The sequence below is a fragment of the Polypterus senegalus genome, chromosome 1, assembly GCF_016835505.1.
Source record: "Polypterus senegalus isolate Bchr_013 chromosome 1, ASM1683550v1, whole genome shotgun sequence".
Classification (NCBI taxonomy): domain Eukaryota; kingdom Metazoa; phylum Chordata; class Cladistia; order Polypteriformes; family Polypteridae; genus Polypterus; species Polypterus senegalus.
Window position 1 is genome coordinate 291,745,084 of NC_053154.1, and position 16,758 is coordinate 291,761,841.

The 16,758-nt window shown below is 37.6% G+C and overlaps 1 protein-coding gene across 3 annotated transcripts in view; it reads left to right on the forward strand.

The window, feature by feature from the left end:
* The window catches only part of LOC120543437 (VPS10 domain-containing receptor SorCS1), a 1,156,507-nt gene that overhangs the window by 670,559 nt on the left and 469,190 nt on the right, over nucleotides 1–16,758 (forward strand). The window lies entirely within an intron of this gene.

Genomic DNA, 16,758 nt, shown 5'->3' on the forward strand with positions numbered 1-16,758 from the left:
AGTATTGGTACCATTAAATTTACTGACATTGTTTACAGGGTACTGTTTTTTTTGCAGTGTACCTGGACAGATTCTTTCTGGTCTGAAGGCCAAAGGTGGTGCAACTTCTATTTTTAGGTGTACCTAATAAATTGGCAACTCCAATGTAAAGTTGTAGCTTGTTGCTATACTTGGAAACAGAGGTGTACTATAACAAATGCAAAAGGGCAAAAGTAATAAGGAATTTGAAAAAAAAGTCTAACTTTACCATTGGTTGAATCAAGCAGTTTAAGAGTCTATTCACTAATCATGAAGATAGCTGGAGAAGTTATTCCCACAGATAAATCTGAACTCTTTCTGTGCCACATATAATACATTTAAAATAAAATCCCATATTTATTGGTGTGACTTGATTTAGTAATTGAGGTATGGCGTATGATGTGTTGTGCTAATTCTTGAAAAGTTAAGCAAAATGAGAACCTTTTATTGGCTAAGTAGAAAGATTACAATACACAAGCTTTGGAGGCAGCTCGGGACCCTACTTGATTATATTTTGCCTGAAAAAGGGGCCGGAGTTGCCTCGAAAGCTTGCATATTGTAATCTTTCTACTTAGCCAATAAAAGGTGTCATTTTGCTTAAATTCTCACTACATCCAAAATGGCTAACACGGTACAACACCCTAGGACTAATTCCTGTGGACAAGCAAAATATAAAAACATGTATATTTTTCCTCTGAGGACTACACAGTGCCTTCAAAAAGTGTTCACCATTTAGAAGTTTTCACATTTATTTTAATAAAACATTGAATCACCGTCAATTTAATTTGGCTTTTGTGGCAGTGATCAAAAGAAAATACTCTTTAATAGTCTTCAGTGTCAAGGCCAAGGTAAAAACAGATGCCTTCAAAGTAATATAAATCAATTACTAATAAAAAGCTCAAAATAATGAATCATGTAACTGTTCACAGCTTTTATTATAACACACACAAATCATCACTGGTGTAGCCAATTAGTTTTAGAGGTCACCAAATTTTGGAGATCACCTCTTTGGAATTTCAATTGATTGTATTCTAAATGCCTCTGAGCCTGGAAGGGCCAACTTTTGGTGACTCAGTGTCATCTCCAACCAACACAATGAAGACAACAGAACACTCTGAGCAACTCCATTAAAAGGCAATTGAAAAGCAGAAGTCAGGTAATGAAGACAAGAAAAGATCAAAATCACGGAATATACTTTGGAATCCAGTTAAATCAGTCATTGAGACATGGAAAGAGTATGGCAGAGCTGTCGACACAAACCTACAGCAGGCTGTCCACACAAACTGTGTGATCAAGCAAGACCAGTGAAGGAGACCACCAAAAGTCCTATGAGAACTCTGAAAGAGTGACAAGCTACAGTGGAAAGCTTGGAGATCCTGTACAGACAATGGGTGTTGTTTGGGTGCTTCACCATTCACATCTTTATGGAAAAGTGACAAAATTCTTAGAGAAACCAACATGACATCTCAAATAGAGTTTGCCAGAAGGCACTTGGGAGAATAATGTCTGCTTTAAGTAGGTTCCATGGTCTGATGAGACCAAAATGGTGCTTTTTTCCATTAACCTAAACCATTATCACCATGAAGCATGATGGTGGTAGCATCTTTTTCTAGAGATGCTTCTCTGTAGCAGGCCCTGGAAGGCTTCTGAATCATAACAGGGTAAAATGAAAACAGCAAAATACAAGAAAATCCAGGAGGAAAACCTGATGAAGTATGTAAGAAACATGCATTGTGGAGAAAGATTTGGGTTTTTTTAGCCAGATAACCACTACAAGTATAAAGCCATAGCTACAAAGGAATAGCTTAAAAAATCTGTGTTAATGTTCTGGAGTGGCTGAGTTAGAGTCCACAACTCAATCTGAATGAGAAGTTGTGGCTATACTTGCACAAAGCTGTTCACTCATGAGCTCCATGCAACCTGACAAAGCTGGAGCAGTTTTACACAGAAGCAGCATCCAGATGTGCAAAGGTGATAGAGGGAGACATCTGCACAGAGACTCAAGGCTGGCATTAGAAAATTAGAACACTCTAGACGAGAACAGGCCATTCAGCCCAGCAAAGCTGGCCAGTCCTATCCACTTCTTTCTTCCAAAAAAACATCAAGTTGAATTTTGTCAATTCTGTCTGCCACACTACTTGGTAACTTATTCCAAGTGTCTGTCGTTGTTTTTGTAAAGAAAAACCTCCTAATGTTTGTGCGAAATTGACCCTTACTTGACTAATTCTCTTCATAATTTTAAACACTTCAATCATGTCACCTTTTAATCTTTGTTTGCTTAAACTCTAAAGGCTCAGCAGTTTTAATCTTTCCTCATAATTCATCCCCTGGTAACCTGGAAACCAAAACTGCACACAGTACTCAAGATGAGGTCTCACCAGTGTGTTATAAAGCTTGAGCAGAACTTCCTTGGACTTGTACTCCACACTTTGTGTTATATAACTTCAAATTCTGTTAGCCTTCTTAATGACTTCTGAAGACTGTCTGGAAGTCGATAGCTTAGAGTCCACTATGACTCCTAAATGCTTCTCATAAGGTGTACTTTCGATATTCTGACCACCAATTCTGTATTCAAACCTAACATTTTTACTTCATATGTGTAATACTTTACATTTACTGACATTAAATTTCATCTGCCACAAATCTGCTCAAGCCTGTATGCTATCCAAGTCCTTCTGTAATGATATAACGGATTCCAAATTATCTGCTAATCCACCTATCTTGGTATCATCTGCAAACTTAACCAGCTTGTTACTTATATTCCTATCTAAATCATTTATATATATTAAAAATAATAGCTGCCCTAGCATTGACCCCTGCTGGTCACAACTCTTAATATCAGCCAGTTCTGATGAGGTTCCTCGCACCATCACCCTCTGCTTCGTGTGTCTGAGCAAATTCTGCACCCATCTACAAACATCATCCTGAACTTCCACTTCTTTTAACTTGATGCCCAACCTCTCATGTGTCACCTTATCAAATATTTTCTGAAAGTCCAGATAAATAATATCATAAGCTCCACTTTGATCGTATCCTTTTGTTGCTTTTTCATAGAATTCCAGCATGTTAGTAAAACACGACCTCCCTCTTCTGAACCCATGCTGACTGTTCAGAATAACTCCTGTCCTTGCCATGTGTTGCTCAATCTTATCCTTAATAATTCCTTCCTTTAATTTTCCCATGATGCATGTTAAACTTACTGGCCTATAGTTGCTTGGATCTGCCCTGTCACCCTTTTTATTTAATGGGATAATATTTGCCATTTTCCAGTCCTTCAGAATCTCTCCAGTGTGCAGTGACTTCCTAAAAATATGTGTCAAGGGTTTATATCTGTACTCACTAGCCTCCTTAAGAATTCAAGAATAAATATTATCTGGTCCTGGTGATTTGTTTGATTTCAGGCTATTTAATCTGAACAGTACTTATCTCTCTACAATTTCCAAATCCCTCAGTACCTCCTTAGTAGTCGTGTTTACCTCTGGCAGGTTATCCACTTGCTCACTTGTAAACTCCTCAGAAAAATTAAGTTTAGGGCATCTGCTATTTAACTGTCTGTATCTTTTAATTCCCCTTTACTATTTCTCATGTACTTCATCTCCTCCTTGACTGTTCTTTTACTACTAAAATACTGAAAGAATCTGTTAGGGTCTTGGCTGACAAAGCTGTGTCTACTAAATACTGACTTGAATACTCATGCAAGGAAATTATTTTGTGTTTTATATTTTGAATTAATTCAGGTACGATTGCAGAGATCTGTTTGCGATTTCACATTACAGTGTCTTTTTCTATTGATTATTGTCAAAAAAGCCAAATTAAATCCTCTGTGATTTAATGTTGTGTAACAGTAACGTGAAAACACCCAAGAGGGTGAACACTTTTTATAACCACTGTATTAGGTTGATTATGACTGCGTGTTTGTGTGTGTGTGATTGTGCCTGTGGTTGTCGAATGTCTCCGACAAGGCTGTCTCCTCACTTATACTCTTATTGTTTCCAAAACAGAAGCTCAAAATTACTTACAATACAATATGATAAAGGCTAGTAAATAAATGGACTGATGAGTCAAAAATGAGGTGGATTAACAGAACTTGAAGGAGTGCAGTTGAAGCAGATGTAGTCAAGCCCAGACGCAAAAATAGTCCATATTGAGCAGACAGGAAGAGGAGGAGGAGGTTAGGAGCATGTGGTGTTTACAGTGCATTGCTGCACACACCTCACAACGAACCATCCAGCTTGGGACCGAAGTGCAGGGGTGCAGCAGAAACAGTATGAGGTTTTTTACAGTGGCTGGAGTTCCAATCCTGCCAACCAGCAGGGGTCCACGGACAACATAAGACAGCATACTGTTTTTTTATTGTAAAATATTGAGCTTGACCAGCTCTGGAATATTATTACATGTAATTTTTTTTTTTTTAAAACATGTGCAATATGCTGAAGGTGACATTGAAAGGTAAGGATGGGCACACAGTGGTTTTCAGTACCTGGGCCCACAATATGAACAAACCGTTTTATCAAAGGGTTCATTATATATTAATACGCAGTAAGAGTTATTTCAATATGTCTTCACCGACTTAGACTAATGTGTGCAGATAGGTTGGTCCTGGGCTGCTTGTCCTTGGCATTTAATACTGCAAGCACTGGCATTGCACATGTCTATGAATTCATATCATTTGTCCAGTTCATTTGTATTCTTAGCACAATTAATGTCTTTAGGGTTATTTAATTGCTCCTTCTGTCCCCTTTCAATATGTAAAAAGTGTTACCCAATTCTTCGTTCACTTATTATTCTTATTATTTTAATGTAATTGTGTTAGTTATGTCTGGTAGGATTTCTGCTTCCATGCTTCTTCCATTTGTCCTCAGCAGATAGTTCTTTGAACTGCCTTAAAACTTCCTGCACATATGGAATAAAGATCTCAAGAGATCAGAATAAATCAAGATGAAATAAAAATTCCATCAAATGATTTCCCTTGATGATGAACCTGAATAATATCGAATAATAAATGTGGAAATAATATGATAAGAATAAGGACTTTCAAACATAAATCTACAAGAGAAGTATTAGTGTTTTGACGAGATACATCAAAGAAGTGGTAAAAAATTGTTGATCAAAATCCTGGGAATTAAGAATAAGACCAGATGTGGCATTTGTCTTACTTTTTTCCCTTTTTTGTAATATAAGTAATGAAATAGGGTATAACCATGCTTTAGGGCAGCACAGTGGCACAGTGTTTAGTGCTGCTACCTCACAGATCCAAGGATTCATTTATGTAAGTTTGTGTGTATTTACAGTAAGTTTGAAAATAAGCACACGCTAAAAAAAAACAGGAAAATGCATTTGCCAAAAAAAATCAGATTTGTAAAACCTGGGATATGCACATTTGTGCGCAATCTACCCTGTATAAATGACAATCACCTTGTAAATATCACTACATGAATCTGTCTTGAATGTCGCCCTGAAACAGCCATATATGGAGCATGCTAATCAACCTCATACATATGCAATCACAATGCTGCAGAACTTCATTGGCTGGCAGAGGAGGGTGTTTCTCATGACACATCGAGACCCCACTACCTGAATTCAAGAGTATCAGACCATGCTCCTTAGTGTGCTGAATAGCAAAATTCAACTAGGTGTTTGTTGGTTTGCTGTTGACCTTGTTTGCCGAATATATTTCTGGAAATTCACCTTGTAGCTGGCTTAGACAATCACAGAGCTGTAGAAGTTCTGAAGAAGAAACCTTCACGCATGCCAACTGTAAGGTGTGCTTCGGAAATGCGTAATGTCACAACCCAATTTGTCCTCCAGCCTTCTACCCACAGGTGCTTTTAAAAAATAAAAGAAAAACAACTTGCAATATTTTCATTTCACAGGAACATTAGCTGACCATATTGAGAATGTTATGACTACAGGTATCCATTGGCTTACATACGGGTTATATTCCAGCACTGGGGATACAAGTCAAAGGAGCATATCTCAGTAATCATAGAGGAGAGGTCAAATAAACTCAACAGCATAAGATACAATAATATCACACATATCTATGTTAATTTCCTTGTTTTTCAAAATTGTCCTTATTGTAGAGTGGGACCAGTGAGATAGACTTACTCCTTAACAATCTGTAGATGATAATGTCTGTGGAGCAAACAGGTAACGCTAGCTAAGCGGAAGCAAGGTCCACTCCAACAAATAGCAAGAGGTAGACCAACTCGAATGGAGGCTGTCGCGTGAGTGAGGAGGGTCCCTACATATATAGTGTAACAAAGGCACAACACAGGCTGACACCAGAGGCATGTATAAAAGCCAATAAACTTTTATTTTTCTTCACCTGTGGGGCATGTCTTCCCTGTGTCCCACAGGCAGTACACAGTCCCAAAAACACCACAAGCACTACAAAAAAACACACTGGTCTCCACCACCACTCCTCCCGGCAAGCATTGTCCTCCTCCTCCTCCTCCTCCTCCTCCTCCCGACTCAGGCTCCTGAGGGCTGCTGGCTCCTTTTATAAGGCACCCGGAAGTGCTTCAAGTGTTTGATTGGTCCTTTGTTTAAGCACATATTGTATCAATAATGATCAATGATGAATATTTTCGCAGTTTATACTCTACACTAGGTTGGTAAGTGTTGAGTTATTTAATTACGACTGACATGACTGTATGTGCTGATCTTTATAATAGTTGTGTTTTTATTTTTTATTATTTTTGAAGAGTGACTGCAGAGTGAGACTTTGATTCCACTATCCTCTTATTGTCCATTATTATGCTGTGATGCGGACAATGTGTGGTTGAATAGTTACGAGTATGGCCATGGATTGTTGTCCAGTCCTGGACTGGGGTCTTCTCTTGCATTCAGGATAGGCTTCACCTCTTCACTGCTGTCTTTTACAAAAGTGCATTCGTAGAATTAAATGTTGGATGTACACACCGTATGTCTGGTAGTATTGTAGGCCTAAAGTTTCTTCTGCTCCAGTGAGGTCAAACATCCTTCATTAATCTTTGAACAGCTGCAAAGTAATGGCTTTCTCACAGGACCAGTGGTAACAGCTTCTCTGATGTAAATTCATTTTGAATTGCTGCTACAGATTACTCTTCCATGTGTTTTTTGTAAGCAGTGTAACTTTTAAAAGTCCAGTGTTTTATAACAGTGCCAATATTCACTTGGACAGTACTGTATAGCATTCAATATTATTAGTAAATGAATAAGCAATCATTATTATTGTTACTATCATAATTATTATTGTATTTATTTTATTTTCCTGGAAGTGTCAGTACAACACACACATACACACACACACACACACACACACACACACACACAATAAGTCCATAACACAGATATAGCTGTATATTAGCTGTATCATCCAACAGCCATATCAAACGTCCCCCTTTTCACCAAAAAGAAAAAGTCAAAGTAGGACAGACATAGTCAGTCTGGTTATTATGGATCAGCCACGGTTAATTTCTTTGCTTAAGTGCATTTACATTTTTGTTATTTTTTACATTGAGAAGTCAATCAAAATTGGACCTTTTATTAGCTAACTGAACAGATTACAATATGTAAGCTTTCAAGGCAGCTCAGCCCCCTTCTTCAGGCAGTTTGTTATTTTTATAATTTATCCATTTTTCATTTTTATATGTTTTTACTTTTATGAATTTTTTGTTAATATTGTTTAACAGCCATACCACATCCACAGATGAGGTCATCCACCTGAAGCAAAGCATGTTCAGGCCTGGCCAGTACTTGGATGGGAGATCAAGCAGGAAAAAGATTGGGTTTCTGCTGGAAGAGGTGTTGAAGAGGCCAGCAGGGGGCACTTACCACATGGTCTGAATGTGGATGCCAATGCCAGAGTGTAGCGCCACAGACACTGTGCCGCAAAAAGGACACCGTCCTTCAGATGAGATGTAAAATCAAGGTCCTGACTCTCTGTGGTCATAAAAGACTCCTGGGCATCCTTCACAAAGAGTAGGGGATATCCTGATATCCAGGCTAAATTGCCCACCATGGCCTGGTCATTCTGGCCCCCTAATCATCCCTGGCATCTAACTGGCTAACTATCTCTCTCACACCTTCACCACTTAATAGATAATGTGTGGTGAGTGTACTTGTGCAAATAATGGCTGCCATTGCATCACCCAGGAGAATGCTGCACAATAGTAGCAGCCGAGTGGCTCCACACTCTCTATGTAAAGTGCTTAGAGTTAGTGAGAAAAGAGCTGTATAAATATAGAGAATTATTATTATTAATATTTATGTATTATATATGTAAAGCCAGTGTCACATTACATGACTTCTACTTGTGGGGTATGCCAGATTTGACAACTGTAGCTGCTGAGTCATGTTAATTTACATGACTGAAAATCGTTAAGAATGTCACATTTACTGACTGCAGGCTGACCTTTCAGTACAGTCATTTTCACTCCATTTTGTGACAGACAGTAACATGCGGACTGATGAAGTTGGAGCTATACAAGGGGCTAATAGCGCTATATACATTTAAAGAATTATCAATATTATTAATATTTATGTATTGTATATCAAAAGCTGAGGTAACATTACATTCCAGTCATGGGGTTTGCCAGATTTGCCAACTGAAAGGCCACATCAATTTACATGACTGAAAATTATTGGAAATAATAATACATTTACTGGCTGTCCACAAAAGCTATTAATGTGCTTCCTGAAGAAACTGGTGCTTTATGAAGGGTTAACGGGTACAGCAGATTCAGCCGCACTCTCAGCTTTTTTTACGTGCTGTCGGGGTGTTTTATTTCTCCACAGAAAAGTGTAGCTCTACTACACTTCATACATTTTTTTAGAGCTACAGTCTATTACTTTGATATTTCTGCTCGCAATGGCTTATCAAAGAAAGTGTCAGTGTTCATACTTTGTAAAGCTATACAAAAAAAAATATGGAGAAGTCAGTACTTGCATGAAGGCAGTGTATGAAAACACATGTTTGCAATGGTATAATAAATATGTTCTAAGATTTTCCAGGTAAGGAAGACAGACGTTTTGAGATACGGTGGTCCCTACTCACTAATAGTGATGAACAAAACAGGCAAGGTTTCATTCTCATGCAGCAACATCTCACCACACAAAAAGCAACTGCTCCCAAATCCAATGAAAAACTGAATATTCAAGTTTTAAACAGTTATATTACAAGAACCCACTACTGCAAGCTTATATTTAATAAAGTGTTGCATTTGTTCACATTTTTACTAGCCCTATACAAATGCTAACTTGTGTTATCATTCATAGGAAATACATAAATAATGAGTGACTGACTGATAGATAGATAGATAGATAGATAGATAGATAGATAGATAGATAGATAGATAGGAAAGGCACTATATAATAGATAGATTAAGTCTTCAATCTGCCTCAAGAATGATTTAAGATATGAAGAGGTAGGGGAAGTGATGGCGAAGGTGGTAGTGTTGAGAACGGCACGCATACGCATGCACCACAAGGCTACACTAGTGGCCACTGCTGAGAGTTGATTCAAAAATAAAATAAAATAAAAATAAAAAGAGGAATAACTTAGAAGGTCAATCATCACCCCGAATGTGGACAGTAGATATCACGTAGTATATGTGTACCAAATTTCAGGTCAATCGGTCAAATAGTTTGCAAGCTACAGGTGATTTAAAATCCTGGACAGACAAATGAACAGCCACGGTAGCGTATTATTAAAACAATTAAACAATTTATTTAACCTCAAATAATGGGCAGGATTATATCTTACTCTTTTTTGGTTGCCTTCAAATGCCTATTTGATGTAGTATAATAACATAAATGCAAATTCATTTAACCTGTATGTCATGCTGTCTTCCCACCCATTATAAAGTCATACGCTGCCCTTAGCTAAAGCAGTAATGTTTAAAATATACTGTACCGCAATGTGTAGCTGCTGTGCTTTGTCACTGTGTCCAATGAAACTCAACTGACTAACTCGGCTCTGATTCAAGACATTATTAAATCAATGAATTAATTAATTTGATGAATTAGATTTGAATACAGATCAGCTTGTATGCAGTGGCATATTCTGTTAAGGCTCTGTGAGAGAATTCTTCACGTTTGTTTTGTTAAAAGCTTTAATAAAGTGTTCATGTGCCTGACATGTTATAGCTGAGGTGATGACACCTGCTGGGTCTTCTTTGGATCTTTACTTTGCGGTCCACATGTTCTGTATACAGAATAGTGGCCTAGCAGATTACTGTACCACATTGAGATCTGGTTATGATCACAATTACATATTACTGTAATCTGATCTGATTGATACCCAGAATAAAAAAAGGCCATTATTAGTACTGAAAAGAAAAATAGTTTCACATAATTTAGATTATTATAAGTCACTCACTTTCCATTCACCTAACCTAGAAAGGCAAGAGATTAAGCAAAGCAATATGGAGTTCTCTACTCCCAGAAACGTTCTGTGGCATTCCTGAGTTAGATGGATTCTCTCATGTCATAAGAACATAAAAAATGTGACAAATGAGAGGAGATCATTTAGTCCATCAAGCTCATTTGTTTAGCTAATAGCTTAGCTGTCCTGTAGCAACCATAGCACCTGCATTTCAGAACAGGTCATCCACCTGAAGCTAAGTATTTTTGGGCCTGTTCAGTACTTGGGCAGGAGACCATCTAGGAAAAGCTTGTCTCTCTGCTTGAAGAGGTGTTGGTGAAGCCAGAAGTTTGGGGGGTGCTTACCATTTGGCATATGTGTGGATCCAAATGTCCCAGTGCATTGACGGGAAGACTGTACTGTAAATATAGCGTAGTCCTTCAGATCAGACAGACTGGACATAAAACTGAGGTCCTGACTCTCTCTGGTCATAAAAGATCTTGTGCATCAATTCTGCCCTCCTAATCTCTAATTGTCAAACCATATCACATTTTCACTGCCTAATATTTAATGTGTGGTGAGTATACTGGTGTCACATCATCCAGGTGGTTGCTGCACATTGATGGTCAGTGAAGTGCCTCCTGCTTCTCTCTATGTAAAGTTAAACGAAATAAATGCAGTGTCTCATCCCAATACTTCTTGAAGGCTATCAAGGTTTCTGCTTCAACTCCATGGCTCAGTTTTTTATTCTGTTTGCATGAACAAGTACCTTCTCACTTCAGTTGTAAATGCACATACCCTTAACTTCCACTGGTATCCTTGAGTGATTAACCCTTAAGATGAAAGAATTTCACTGGATACACTGTTTCAGTGCCTTTGATAATTTTGAAAACTCGGATAAGACCCCTATGCAGTCATCTCTGCTCGAGACTAAACAAGTTTACTTCTCTGAGTTTGTCAGAGTAGGACATGTCCTTAAGTCCTGGGATGCACTTGGCTGCTCTTCACTGCACAGCTTCAAGTGCTGCTATGTCTTTCTTGTAGTGTGGTGACAAGAGCTGCACTCAGTTCCCAGATGTGGTCACACTAGTCTAGTGCATTATGTAGTCTGACCACAACGTCCATTGATATATATTTAACAGTTTGAATGATATCACCTAACATTTCATTTGCATTTTTTAATGCCTCTACACATTGCTTGCATGATGAAAATATTGTGTCAACATAAACCCCTAAATCCTTTTCAGATGTTCCTTTCTTTCAGATACACATCCTGTATTTATAATTGATGTTCCTTCTGCCCACGTGTAGCACTTTACACTTTTCTACATTCAAATGCAAGTATTCACCCAGTTCTGAAGCTTGTCCAGGTCTTTATGAATTGTTTTTGCTTCCTCCTCATTGTCTACCATTGCTCCAATTTTAGTATCACCTGCAAATTTCACAACTTTACTAACTTTACCAGAATGTATGTTATTAATATAAATCAGAGAAAATAACAGTCCAACTCTTATCTGTACTCTTATCCCAGATGTCTGACATTCTTTGATCAAGATGAACTCCCAGTAGGCTGTGCTTTGAGCTTATTTCATGCTGAGATTCACCAGATTACTAGACCTCCTCAGATACAGTTGCTCTTCCCAGTTACTAACTAAATTCTAAGTTACTCTCAAATTGCTCCATCCTGGAGAATAATCCCAGTTATCCTGCTCATTAAACTCTCTTCTGCTGCCTACATTTTGTAAATCCCTTTGTGTTGATTTCAACACGAAGCTCATGTCTACAGGTTAATAAGTGACATTCTGTTCTATAGTTTGATGGATATGTTAAAAGTCATATCTGAGGGCTTTGCTGCCGCTTCATTGCACTGGTTCAGTACAGTGTTTTGGTCCATGTTGTTATTATGATTACTCTACAATTTGTGAACATGGAGTTAGATTGTTTTATTTCATGAGATTCATTTCTTCTCGTATGTTGTGGTAATTGCTACTCACACCTTTTCTGGATAGTGTTTCATGTTGTCACCACTATCCTTTATTAGAATAAGGGAAACCCATGTCTCCAGCCTGAGCATTTAAAATAAGAAAAATCACAAATAAATAAAAAATAAGCAGTTTTGTTAAAGAATTTTTTGGTAATCAACCCCAACTAGTATTTTGATTTCAAATATAGTTCCAGAGAGTCCCTATTGTTTAAGAGTTTCCCTCTTAATGATTTTTGCCATTTTACACTTCACATTTTGGTTTGTTGGCTTGGGCCTCTGCCACTGGAACTAAGTGAATCCATTAACATAACTCATTCCCTTTATGGATGAATGTTTCACTTTCTGTCACAGTAATTTTCACTTGAATTTTCATAGATTTTCATAGCTTGGTTGCTGAGTTTGCACCTAGCAATTTTAACCTTTTCTCAGCACAGGAATAAGAACTTGAAGGACAAAACTTTGTGCGTGAACATGAAGTGAAAGGTACAGCAAACTAGCTTTTATTGGTTTTATTATTTTCAAATTTGAGAAAAATATTGCCCATCACAAGGTATTTGATTTAATGTAACTACCTAATAATGTTGCTTGAGTCTTGGGTTACTTCATCACTGCCAGAACTTAGCTGAATGTGTGAACAATTTGAGACATGTGATTCACTGGGTAACACAGATGTAAATGTTTAAATAATGGACAGTAAGAAGCCATTACACTGGTAAGTAAGACCTTCTTCACAAGGACTTACACTAATGGTGACTATATATTAAAAAGCAGGAGAGGATCAAGAGATGTTCGGATCTTGAGCAATGGCACACCAAGTACAAGTGACAAATGAGCAAGAAAGGTTTTGTTAAAAAAAAATAAACTCTAAAGCAATCCCTCAAATGTATCCTGGGTCCGTTACTTTGTTCTTCTCTTCTTTTCCAGAATGCCTTTCCCTGGATATGCACCCAGTACGTTACCCTGCAATATACTGAGTACATATCCAGGGAACGACACTCTCTGGGGCCACCTTAAATACGTGCCCAAAACACCTTTACTGGCTCCTCTCAATCCAGAGAAGGATAGATTTTACTCTAAGGGTTTTCCTGTGTTGTCAAGCTCCATTTTCAATCATGGAGAGTAAATCTAACAGCCCCGCACAGCAACCTCATTTTGGCAGCTAGAATGCATGGTCTGGTTCGTTCTGTGCAACAGTTTTACTGGGTAGATTACTAAGTATGTCCACCACCGCTGTGTCAGTCAGAAACTACCGTATATACTCATGTATAAGTCGGGTCTTGAAGCCCGAAAATTCGATCATAAAATTAGACCCCAATTTATATGTCCGTTCAAAAACGCGACACTTAATTTTTGTTTTTTACATTTTCTTGCTTCCTCCAATCTCACACCAGTTTCTCAGATGCATCGAATTTTGTTGCAGCAGTGCAGTTACCAATTTCTTTCACTACTTCAATGACTTTTAATTTAAAACCAGCTTCATATTTTTTTCTGATTGAACGCTCCATCATAGATAAGGGATGCTCTTACGATAAAGGTGTATGAGGGTGTGAGATACAAAAAGCACAAATCAGTGCAAACGTTGCTTTGGAATAGTTTGGGTGTTACTGTGTGGTCACGTAGGCTCAATAGAGAGAGAGAGAGAGAGAGGTTAGGAGCACACGCTGATACAGCGCATTGCCACACCAACATAGGAAAAAAAAGACAATTACACAATTTGTAACTGACCATAACTTATCAGACCCCTGGAGATTTCTAATCTCAAACTCAAGAACATATTCCTTCTACTCACCAGTGCATCATTGCTACTCAAGAATTGATTATCTCTTTGTCGATAACCATTTCTTGCCTACGATTAAATCCTGCAAGTACGACACTATTGTTATTTCCGACCATGCCCCTCTGATCTTTGAGCTAAAATCATTATGCCCCACATACTCATCTCGCAGATGGCGTCTTAACCCACTTTTATTAGCAGACATGAACTTTACAGAATTTATATCAAAACAAATCAGTTTTTTTCTAGAGACAAATATATCCTCAGAGGTCCCTGCAGGAATACTCTGGGAAACCCTGAAGGCCTTCTTAAGAGGACAGATTATCTGATATCTTTCCCACTGAAATAAATTGAAAACTAAGCAGGTATCAAAGCTAACTAACTAAATTACTAGAATAGATCAAGAACATGCCAGGTGTCCAAGTGAGGCTCTTCATAAAAAAGGCAGGCTCTGCATTCAGAACTCAACCTCTTAACAACTAAAGAAACTAAACAACTCATGTTTAAATCAAGATACCATTACTATGAACATGGAGAGAAAGCTAATAAGCTTTTAGCTCAACAAATCCACAAGCAAGAAAATCGCAACGCAGTCCCAGCAATTACCAACACAAATGGAGACATAATCATTGACCATAAAAACATAATGCACACATTTAAAGACTACTATAAATCCTTATATTCTACTGAGTTTAAGGAAGACAAGACACAATCTAATGCGTTTCTGGATGCATTAGAGATAACAAAAATAGATACTGTTAGTGCAGAGAAATTGGATAAACCATTGACACTATCAGAATTATTTAATTCTATAAAGTTACTTCAGAGTGGGAAAGCAGCAGGCCCCGATGGCTACCCTGCCAAATTTTATAAGAAGATCTCCACTCAGCTAGCTCCCCTCCTATTAGCAACATTCACAGAATCACCATCTTTCCTAAACAAAATAAGGACGTATTACAATGTGCATCATACAGACCAATTTCACTTCTGAATAATGATGTTAAGATACTCTCCAAAGTCCTAGCTAGAAGGATGGAGAAAGTACTGCCTTCAGTAATATCACAAGATCAAACTGGATTTATTAAAAGCCGAGATTTAGCGTCCAATCTTCAACACCTGTTAAATGTAATATAATCACCTGCAAAGTCAAACATCCCAGAGATTTTATTATCCTTGGATGCAGAAAAAACATTTGATATGATTGAATGGAACTACCTTTTCACCACATTGGAGAAATTTGGGTTTGGCCTGAACATTTGTGCATGGATCAAACTACTGTATACCAATCCAGATCCTTCAGTTTGTTTTAACATAATTAATTCAGATGATTTTAAACTAGAATGTGGTACCAGACAAGGATCCCCTTGTCACCAATAGTTTTTGCAATTGCCATTGAGCCACTGGCAGTTCACTGTTGAAATGCTTATGAGATAAAACGGATTATCAGAGAACGACTAGAACAGAAAATTTCTCTATATGTAGATGATGTGGTACTGTATATATCAGACCCACAAAATACTGCGCCTGCTGCCCTAACAGTACTAACAGAATTTCAAAAGATTTCTGGTCTCTAAAAACCACTAAAAGTGTGCTCTTTCCAGTGAATTCTTAAGCACACAATATTAGATTGGACACCTTCCCTATTATCATTGCAGATCAGTTTAAATATCTAGGGGTAAACATCACAAGTAAACATAAAGCTCTTTATCAACAAAATTTCACTGTCTGTATGGAAAAAAATCAAGCAAGACTTGCATAGATGGTCAACCCTTCATCTCACTCTAGCTGGAAGAATTAACGTTGTTAAGATGAACATCCTCCCTAAGCTTCTCTTTTTATTTCAAAATATTCCAATATATATCAATAAATCATTATTTAAGAAATTAGATTCAACCATAACTAAATTTATTTGGAATTCAAAACATCCATTTATCCGAAGAGCGACCTTACAAAGTTCAAAGGCAGAAGGTGTCATGGCTCTACCTAACCTTCAATTTTACTACTGGGCAGTAAACATACAAACTATAAAAACCTGGACTTGGACACAAATAGATGAACATATACAGGCTTTGTCTGCAATAGAAATAAAATCCTGCAGCTTCTCTTTATATTCCTTGATTTGCGCCCCAATAAATGTAAATTATCGCCAATATACTAACAACCCAATTGTGCTTCACTCACTCAGAATATGGAACCAGTGTAGGAAGCATTTTAAGATAGAGAATCTTTTATCGGTGGCACCTCTGCACGAGAACCACCTTTTTCAACCCTCACAAATATATGCAGTTTTTAATGTTTGGAAAACATTTGGGATTAAATTACTTAGAGATCTGTACATAGACAACGTCTTTGCATCCTACGAACAATTATATTCTAAATTTAACTTTCCAACAACAAATTTATTTCACTAGCTTCAAATTAGAAACTTTGCTAAACAGAACCTGCCCAATTTTCCTCACCTCCCACTTCCCTCTATACTGGAAAAAATATTAATCAGTTTCAAGGACTTAGACAGCATCTCTGCAATATATAAAACCATTTTACAGTCCCTTCCTTTCAAAGATCCAAGAGGACAGTGAGAAAAGGATTTCTCACTCAACATATCAGAAAAGGAGTGGAAGGTAGCAATGCAGA